We start from the raw sequence: 8,950 nt of genomic DNA on the forward strand, positions 1-8,950 counted from the left end.
ATATATATATATATATATAAATAATTTTTTAAAATTTCTATTTACCTTGGGTCAGTATTCCTACAAATATTTAGCAGGTTTTAGAGCTTTACTGGGGTGGCTTTGGAGAGACTAGTTTATTTTGCATCCAAATGCAATGTTATCTTCCAAAAATCTTACCCACTATCCATTCTAATAGTCTCTCTTTGAAAGTGCTCCCCGGAAATTCATTAGCATTCTACTTCTTTTCTTTTTTGACTTACCATTTAAATATATATTTTATTATAATATGTAACAATATAATGCATGTGATTTGTTATATGTAATAAATTCTAATAAACATGCTTATCCAAGAGAAACAAATTCCAAAAATGTCCAAAAATCTGTGCAATTCTTCCCAGCTCCCCTCCCCTCTCCAGTTTAGACATTAAATTGTGGTCTCTTATTATAATAATTGGAATAAGAGTTCTCTGAATTTGAGGAAAAATAAGAACTGGTCAGGTTATTTTACCTGTTTAAAGTCCTTCTTTAGGATCAAATATCTTTCCAGAAGAGTGCTTAGGTGGTAATCTAACATCTGCACTAGAGTAGGAAAAAAGGAAGAAACTTATTCACTAGTGGTAAATGTCTAAAAGATTTAATAAAGGCTGATCTTTAATGTTTACTAAAAGATGGAAATAGGATGTTGGGAGTTTCTAAATCTGGGATACAGATTGTTTAGTGATGGAGTAATTCTCCAGACTAGCATCTTGATCAAAGCAGCTCCAAAGAGAGGCTTCCCAACTTTCCCTTTTTGTATAGGAATAAAAAGTCCCATTTCTGATATGCAAATGATGGTCTTTACTTTATGGAATTAAGGAATGAAAAAGGGGATAGGCTTAGAGTATACAGGTTGCCTTTCTCCTTACAAATTCTAAATAAGAATGCTAACTCAGAATAACCAGGAGTGAGAAAATGCCAAAATCACAAAACAGGAAGGAAAAAAGTCTTAATATTCAATGTAATAGTATATAAATATGTGTGTATTCATATATTCTGTAGCAAGCAATATCAGGCCAGTTACATTATCCAGACTAAGAAAGGATAGGATTTCCATTTATAAAATTTAAAGAACTAACCATATCCCTATACTGCTTTAGCACATGGTTTATGAAGCTTATAACAACCACAGCACATTATTTGACTTGTTCCTACGTTTAATCTTATCATCCCAAGTGCTGAGGTAACACAGGGTCATGTTTTTATAGTTCTCCATTAATAACATTTTAACATATTTCTGAATGTGTTGAGAGACTTCCTCAATTCACCATGTATTATTTATTTAATAATCTAGATCAGCCTTCTTCCCCTATAGTATTCATTTGCTGTTTATATTAGTTCTCTTGATATAGGATTAAATAAATATTAAAGTAACTTAATATACAGCTTTTTAAACAATATTATCAATAGTAAAACACGTGAACAATTACTTATAATATTTTCACTGGGAGGATGATGGCAAAATCAAATCAAGACCTTATTATAATGACAGGTGACACCACTTACCTTCTCAGCACAATCTCACACTATTTAAATTATTTGAAATAATGAATAATATCTCTTCAGGAGAATTTTCTTCAGTCTCTTTACAAGGTAAAAACTGAGTCATTTTGAAAAAGAAAGAAGCTTTCTTATTCTTTCTCTCAGCCTTCCCTATCTTCTCTCAATCAATAAAAGGAAAGCTCTATGTTGAATTTCCATCAAACCATCACTCCAAGGGTTCCTTTTCTACCTTTGATGTCCCTCTTTTCATTCAACTCTCATCTGTGGCACCAAATAGCATGTGCAGCAGGTACACTGTGGTAAAACCATCTTGGGAGATGAGTTAAACTGGGTTGAGAGTTGAGAGACAGACCTCAAACCTATTGGTGAATTAGGGATTTGTGTATCTGAAGCATATGAACTCCTAGATGTCATGCTTATTGACCTGTTAGTGGCAACATGTCAGCAGTTGTTTCCAATGTTGGTAAAGGAGGTGAATCAAGATTTGATTTATTAGGGGCCAAAGTTGTTATCAATTTCATATAGTCAGAGCCTGGGCATTGAGGGAAGATGGTGCTCAAATGGTTGTGGTTTGATTTGTCTGACATATATCAAATCCTGACTCTTTTTCTGTATGAAGTGCCTACTAGAAGAGAATAAAATCTTGAGATGCTGGTAATTGAATTCATTCTGGAGAGATTGCTGACTGTAGTGAAAGAATGAGAACAAAAGAACTTATTTCCCTGAGAAAACTGTGTTTCACCATAGTTTTAGGAATTAATAAAAAAGAAATGTTAGGAAAATATTTAAATTTTATCTTAAAGGAATGAAAAAGAAATAAGCAAAAGAATATGATTCAGTAACTACATAGGAAAATGCACATAATGTTCTATCTTTGTAGTTCTCTTTTTCTATTCTATGAAGAAGGAACTTCATTTCTTCATTAATTATCTAGTATAATAATTGATTTAGAATTTATTCAGAGATCAATTTTAATTTAATCTAATTGTTATTATTTTTAGAAGACCTTCCACCTCTCATCATGGGTAGAACTAAGGGAGGGAAATGGAGGAAAGGAGAAAACAAAAATGAAAACAAACAGAACAAAAATAAGAAGTCTGTATCTTCCCTCCTCTCTTTAGAAGGACCAAATATGGAGTCTGTTATGGGATAACCCACCTAGAATGGAAAATACTAAAGAGGGAAAGGGGAGGGATTGGAAACAACAACAACAACAAAACAACCAAAAATATGGTACAATATAAAATGCACATGTCCTAAGCCATTCCTTCCTCCTTCAGAAAGATTAAAGTTTCACAGTCTGATCCATGTAATAGGTGATTCCACATCTTTGAAGTTCACAATAGATGTCCTAGTACAGAGTAGTGATGATGAACTTGAACAGCACCAAGAACATCAGAGCTAGAACACAGATGATGACATCCCAGAGTAGTCAGAGATTTCCTCTCCTAATATGAGGTAATAATGATAAATAGAAGCAGCTCCAGAAACATCTCAATTTTAATTTTAGTAACAATTTCAATTGCATTGCATTAGTCATATATATTACTCTTTCAATGGATAAGTTCACACAGCCTCTTCTTTTCCTTTAAATTCTATATCTTCATTTTTTATCTGTGTAATATAATTTTACTGCACCCACATTTCAACTAATTCCCAACTTATTAGTTTTTAAATGGTTTCCATTTCCTGTTGGCATAGAAAATGGCATTGTGAATGTTGATATATTTCAACATGTTCATATTGATGGATATATTTGTATATATTTATATATATTTGTATAAAACACATTTATGTTGGATCTATTTTTCTGTCTTTGATTTACTTGGAGTTCATACTCATTAGTGGGATTGGTGGTTCAAAGGCTATTGACAGATTAGTAACTGTTTCTTTTGTCTTTTTTTCATAATTTCAAATTGTTTTCTGGAATCATTGAATTAATTAATTGTGCTACAGAATGACTATTCCTGACTTCCTATAGGTCCTATAGCAAGGACTGTCCTGGATTTTGTAATCTTTTCCAATTTGCATGGAAAGAGATGAAAATTTACAACTTTAAATGTATATTTCTCTTATTATTAGATATTTAAAGCATATTTTTCACATGGTTATTTGCAGTTTCTGTTTAATTTTTTGAAAAATATTTACTCAAATGGTTTCATGCCCAATCTATTTCAGAATTTTGATGCTATAACTTCAGAATTTGATACTACGTATTTATGTCAGTCCTTATGATCATAGTTTTGAGATTTTTCTTGGTGATATTTTGATGCAAAGTAAGTCTTTGGCTCAAAGAACTTAATAAATGCCTTTTCATTCATTTATTTATCCTCTCATTATAATATGTTAAGGACTAACCTTGTAGTAAGAAAGCCAAGGGTTCAACATATTGTGCAGCCACGGGCAAGTCATTTATACTTTTAGTCATCCCAGAAACTCTCTAAAAGTATAAGGTATTTATTAGTTTGCATTAACAGATTGATTTTCATAGTAGGTATTCCCTATGTTAGTGAAATTATAGGAAAAATAGTAGTGGCAGTAGTAGATTGGCAGCAGCAGTAGAGCTCTGCATAATAAATGTAGAGTTGTTTCTTGGCCAAATCTCAGGGTTATATCAGAAGTTTTTAAGAGTTATTATTTTTATTTTTTATGATTTCTAATTCTTCCCAAAGCTTTTTTTGAAGAGAAAACTTAAAAAAATAATGCTCAGGTTGTTCACTGCTTCCAGGAAATTATTAATATCATATAAGTAACAGGCCTCTATTTCATGATAGGACCTTTTCTATGAAGAAAATATTAATGGAGAGATTCCAAATCGCTGCCAAAAGTATGTCCATGGTTTTCCTTTTCAGCATTGCCTGACTGCTTGTAAAGTGATTAGCTTTGGATTGTCAGAGGCAAGGACTTTTTTGCTGATGGAGTGATTAAATGATGTGCAGACTGTTCTCACTGGTGAAAGTGATAATTACACCCAGAGTGATGAAGGAGTAAGTACACTCCTGCGGAACAGACCTCAGAATAAAAACATCACATGTGTGATGCACTCAATGGCAAAAGGGCCTCTCTTCATTACTGCCCCATCACTCTTCTGAAATTGATCCCATTTCATGCTCTTTAATGGAGTTTAATGCACACATACAAAAAGTCACTGAGGAATTTCAATGTCGCTGCCTCACTCTAAACTTGATTTACTCAGTGGGATTGAAAAGAACAGCTAGAGGTACCAGTGAGGTTTGCCATTTTCTTTAAACTTTTGTTCCACAAGTTTTCAAATTATAACAATGGGAAAAATAGGTTATTTAATTCACTATAAAAAACTAAAGTCAAAGGAATGTAAAACAGGAAATTTCCAGTATAATTCAACTAGTTTTTAAACTTGACTATTTAAATTATCTTTCTTTAAACAAAAATCTCTGTTAGGATAAGCAAACTAGGAAAATGTAAATAAGCAGACCATATCTTCAAAGTCACACAATTAATTGAAATTTTAGAACTGCATTGCATTTGTTGTTATTGCTTATAAAGATTATCTTATTATTATTGTCTATGATAACCCCCAACATAGCCATTAGACTAAAAAGACTTTTTTCCAACAAGGTATCTCTCCTTTGTCAATTATGGACTTTTACATAGTTCATAGCTATAGCCCCTTTGTTCAAAGAGACCTTTGTTCAACAGTCCTTTGAGGAACAACATGAAATGGGATACAAACAAGGACACATTCATTTGAAATGTTCATTTCTTTCTAGGAGATTATTCTATCCAGGCCTCATAAATAATGAAATTATCCCAGTGGTCATTCAATGAATTGTCACATTGAAACAAAAATACATGAAGAAGGCAATTGCCCAGATTGCCAATATTATGACTTGCATCTACATGGACAAGTAATTCAATTAATCATTGAACAGTTTCTAGAATAACTAATTACAATCTTGCGCTAACCTATATTTTCAGACTGATTTCACATTACTTCTGCAAGCTGGCTAAGTTGCAACTCCTCGTTCTTTGTCTTTGAATAGACTTTCCATGCTTAAAATGATACCTGCTAGAATGGGACTACTTGTGAAATCCCTCTACCCTTTTTTTTAGGAATCAGCTAAAGTATTATTTCATAAATCAGACTTCATAATCCATCAGCTTGCTTGTGGGACAGCTAGGTGGCACAGTTGGATAGGATGCCTGGCATGGAGTATGAAACTTATTAACTTTATGGCTCTGGGCAAATCATTTAATTTTGTCTCAGTTTCTTCACCTGTAAAATGAGCTGAAGAAGAAATAGCAAACCATTTGAATATCTTTGCCAAGGAAACTCCAAAGAGAGACATGAAGTGTCAAACAAAATTGAAAAACAACTGAATGCCAGCTTCCTACCGTCTTCCCAAAGATAATACTTTTAAAAATATGCATTAGGGGGGCAGCTGGGTAGCTCAGTGGAGTGAGAGTCAGGCCTAAAGACAAGAGGTCCTAGGTTCAAACCCAGCCTCAGCCACTTCCCAGCTGTGTGACCCTGGGCAAGTCACTTGACCCCCATTGCCCACCCTTACCAATCTTCCACCTATGAGACAATACACTGAAGGGTTAAAAAAAAATATGCATTAGTATAGACTTATCTGGGTGATTTGTTACCAAGCTAGGACCCATGGAAGATGTTATACACAGTACATATTTACTATAATTATATATAATAAGGAAATTGATCTTTGAGAGGTTATTTGAATGAAATCTGATTTTATTCTTTTAAAGTATTAAAGTTCAATTTTTGGTTTCAGAGATTTCTGAGTGTATTTGATCAAAAATATTAGAAATGTTCAATACTACCTGGAGAAATGTCATTGCCTTTACACTGTATGTCTGCCATTTCTGGAATGCCCTACCTCCTTCTCCATTTCTTAGTCCCCCTGGACTTCCTGTAGACTGTTCAAATCTCATTTTATATAGAAAGGCTTTTCCCTTACCACTCAATTGTCAAAGTTTTCTGTTTTCTGTTTATCTTCCTCTGTTCTGTATATACATTGTGGTTACCTAGTTATTTATGTGTGCTTTTTTCCCATTTGGGCATTTATTCCTTGAAAACTAAGAGTATTCTTTCACTTTTCAAACTTAGCATGGTCTCTAGAACATAGTAAACACATAATGGGTACTTGATATCAGACTAGATGTTTGCTTGAGATTTTTTTTAAATTTCAGCTTGAGAATTCTAAACCACATTCATTAAATAATTTGTTCATTCATTCATCATTCATTGGACACTATGTATAAAACATTATTCTAGGCATGAAAAGTAAAGACTATGAGACCATAAAATCAGACTGGAATCACATTGTAGAGAAAATTTGAAACAAATTTCTATGGGGTAGACAAATGGGAGACATGAAAGGTTTTATTTGTTTTTTAATTAAGAGAATATTGGTTTAAGAGTTTATAGTAGGAACACTGTTATTAATACTATAATATATAATTTTCTAATGTAACCATAATAATGTCATGAAGATTAATCTGTAAGCAATATGTAGGTATGATGGAAATGGAGAGAGACTCCCTATGGGGAAACTTCTGTAGACTATAGAAATAGCCTGGATAAAGACATGAAAAAGTTCGTTATCATTAGATATGATATTAATTCATATTTGTTTAATGTTTTAAGAATAACAGAATATTATGTTCCCTCAAACTTGTATCAGTAGTATAAATATTATAAATGTTTTATAGATGAGGAAACAAACCCAGAGACATTAAGGAAATTTAGTAGAATCACACAGCTAATAAACACTAGGGGAAAGACTTGAAACACATTTTTCCTGATCATGACCTCTAATTTTTCTGCAACAGAAAAGAGGGAACATACACAAGAAATATTTTTGTAAAAGAATTGATAAAGATTAAATCAGTGATTCCCAAAGTGGTTGCTACCGCCCCCTGGTGGGTGCTGCAGCGATCCAGGGAAGTGGTGATGGCCACAGGTGCATTTATCTTTCCTAATAATTGCTATTAAATTTTTAAAAAAATAATTTCCAGGGGCTAAGTAATATTTTTTTCTGGAAATGGGGCAGTAGGCCAAAAAAGTTTGGGAACCACTGGACTAAATGGATATGGGTCAGGGAATTGGTGTAGCAGGGGGAGGGGAATAAGGTTTCTAAATATCATGAAAGTTGCAAAAATGTTGAGTATGAATGACTGAAAACATGTGAATGCCATTAAGAGAAAGAAGGAAACTAAAAAGAACAAAATATATACATGGGTGGATTCCTTTGAGTGCTGGGGATATATATACATATATATATATATATGAAAGGTAACTAGATGCTATTTATAACATATCTACAACAAATTTTCACACTAAGGAAGCAAAAAATGAAGCGTTGAGATGTATCCAGAAGCTGACATTACCCAGGTTATGCATGTAAGGCCAGAGTGGCAAGGGATTATAAAAACCTAGAAGAGCTCTCTGAAATTCTGGACCATAAGGTTCAGGTTGAGTAGGGCATCATAGGAAGCCTGAAGAACAAAAGGTAGGCAGTTATATCATCATAAGCTACACAAAGTTAGAAGGAAGGAAAACTTAGAGAACATATTAGCAGCAGAGAGGACTGGGAAAGCCCTCACAGAGTTTTTTTCTTTTAGGTGAGATTTAAAAAAAGCCAGAGAAAATAAAAGGTGGAAATGAAGAGGCAGGGCAATTCTAGAAATAGGGGGCAGACATGGAGATAAAAAGTCCATTATTAGGAAAACGAGTTGGGTCAATATGAATGGATTATAGGGTGTGTGGAAAGCAGCAAAATATAAACTAAGGGATGGGAAAAGTAGAAAGAGGCCAGATTATAAAGAGATTCATGTCCCAGAAATATTTGGTCTCAGATATACTTCTGAGCATTGAATTTCTTGGGTCAAAGGTGCCATGGTTTAGACCTGTACTTTAGGAAAATCCCTTTGACAGTTATTTGGAGAACAGATAGGAGAAGAGAAAGAATTCAAGCAAGGTAGGCACCTGAACAAATGAATTATGTTCTGAAAAGACACAAAGTTGAGATCAACTGCTCCTTACCCTTATAATGCTTACACTATAGTGGAGAGATATGTTAGATAACTGTAAAAAATAATGTATGTTATGTGCATTAGAAAATCACTATCAGAGGAGCAATTAGGTGGCTCAGTAGATTGAGAGCCAGACTTAGAGACGAGAGGTTCCATGTTCAGATCTGGCCTCAGACACTTCCTAGCTGTGCGATTTTGGGCAAGTCAATTAAGTCTCATTGCCCAGCTCTTACTTCTTTTTTTTGCCCTGGAAACAATACACAGTATTGATTCTAAGATGGAAATGAAAGGGGAGAGAGAAAGAGAGAGAGAGGAGAGAGAGAGAAGAGAGAGAGAGAGGAGAGAGAGAGGGAAAAGAGAGAGAGGAGAGAGAGAGAGAGAGAGAGAGAGAGAG

The sequence above is a fragment of the Gracilinanus agilis genome, chromosome 5 (genome assembly GCF_016433145.1).
Source record: "Gracilinanus agilis isolate LMUSP501 chromosome 5, AgileGrace, whole genome shotgun sequence".
In the NCBI taxonomy this organism is placed as follows: domain Eukaryota; kingdom Metazoa; phylum Chordata; class Mammalia; order Didelphimorphia; family Didelphidae; genus Gracilinanus; species Gracilinanus agilis.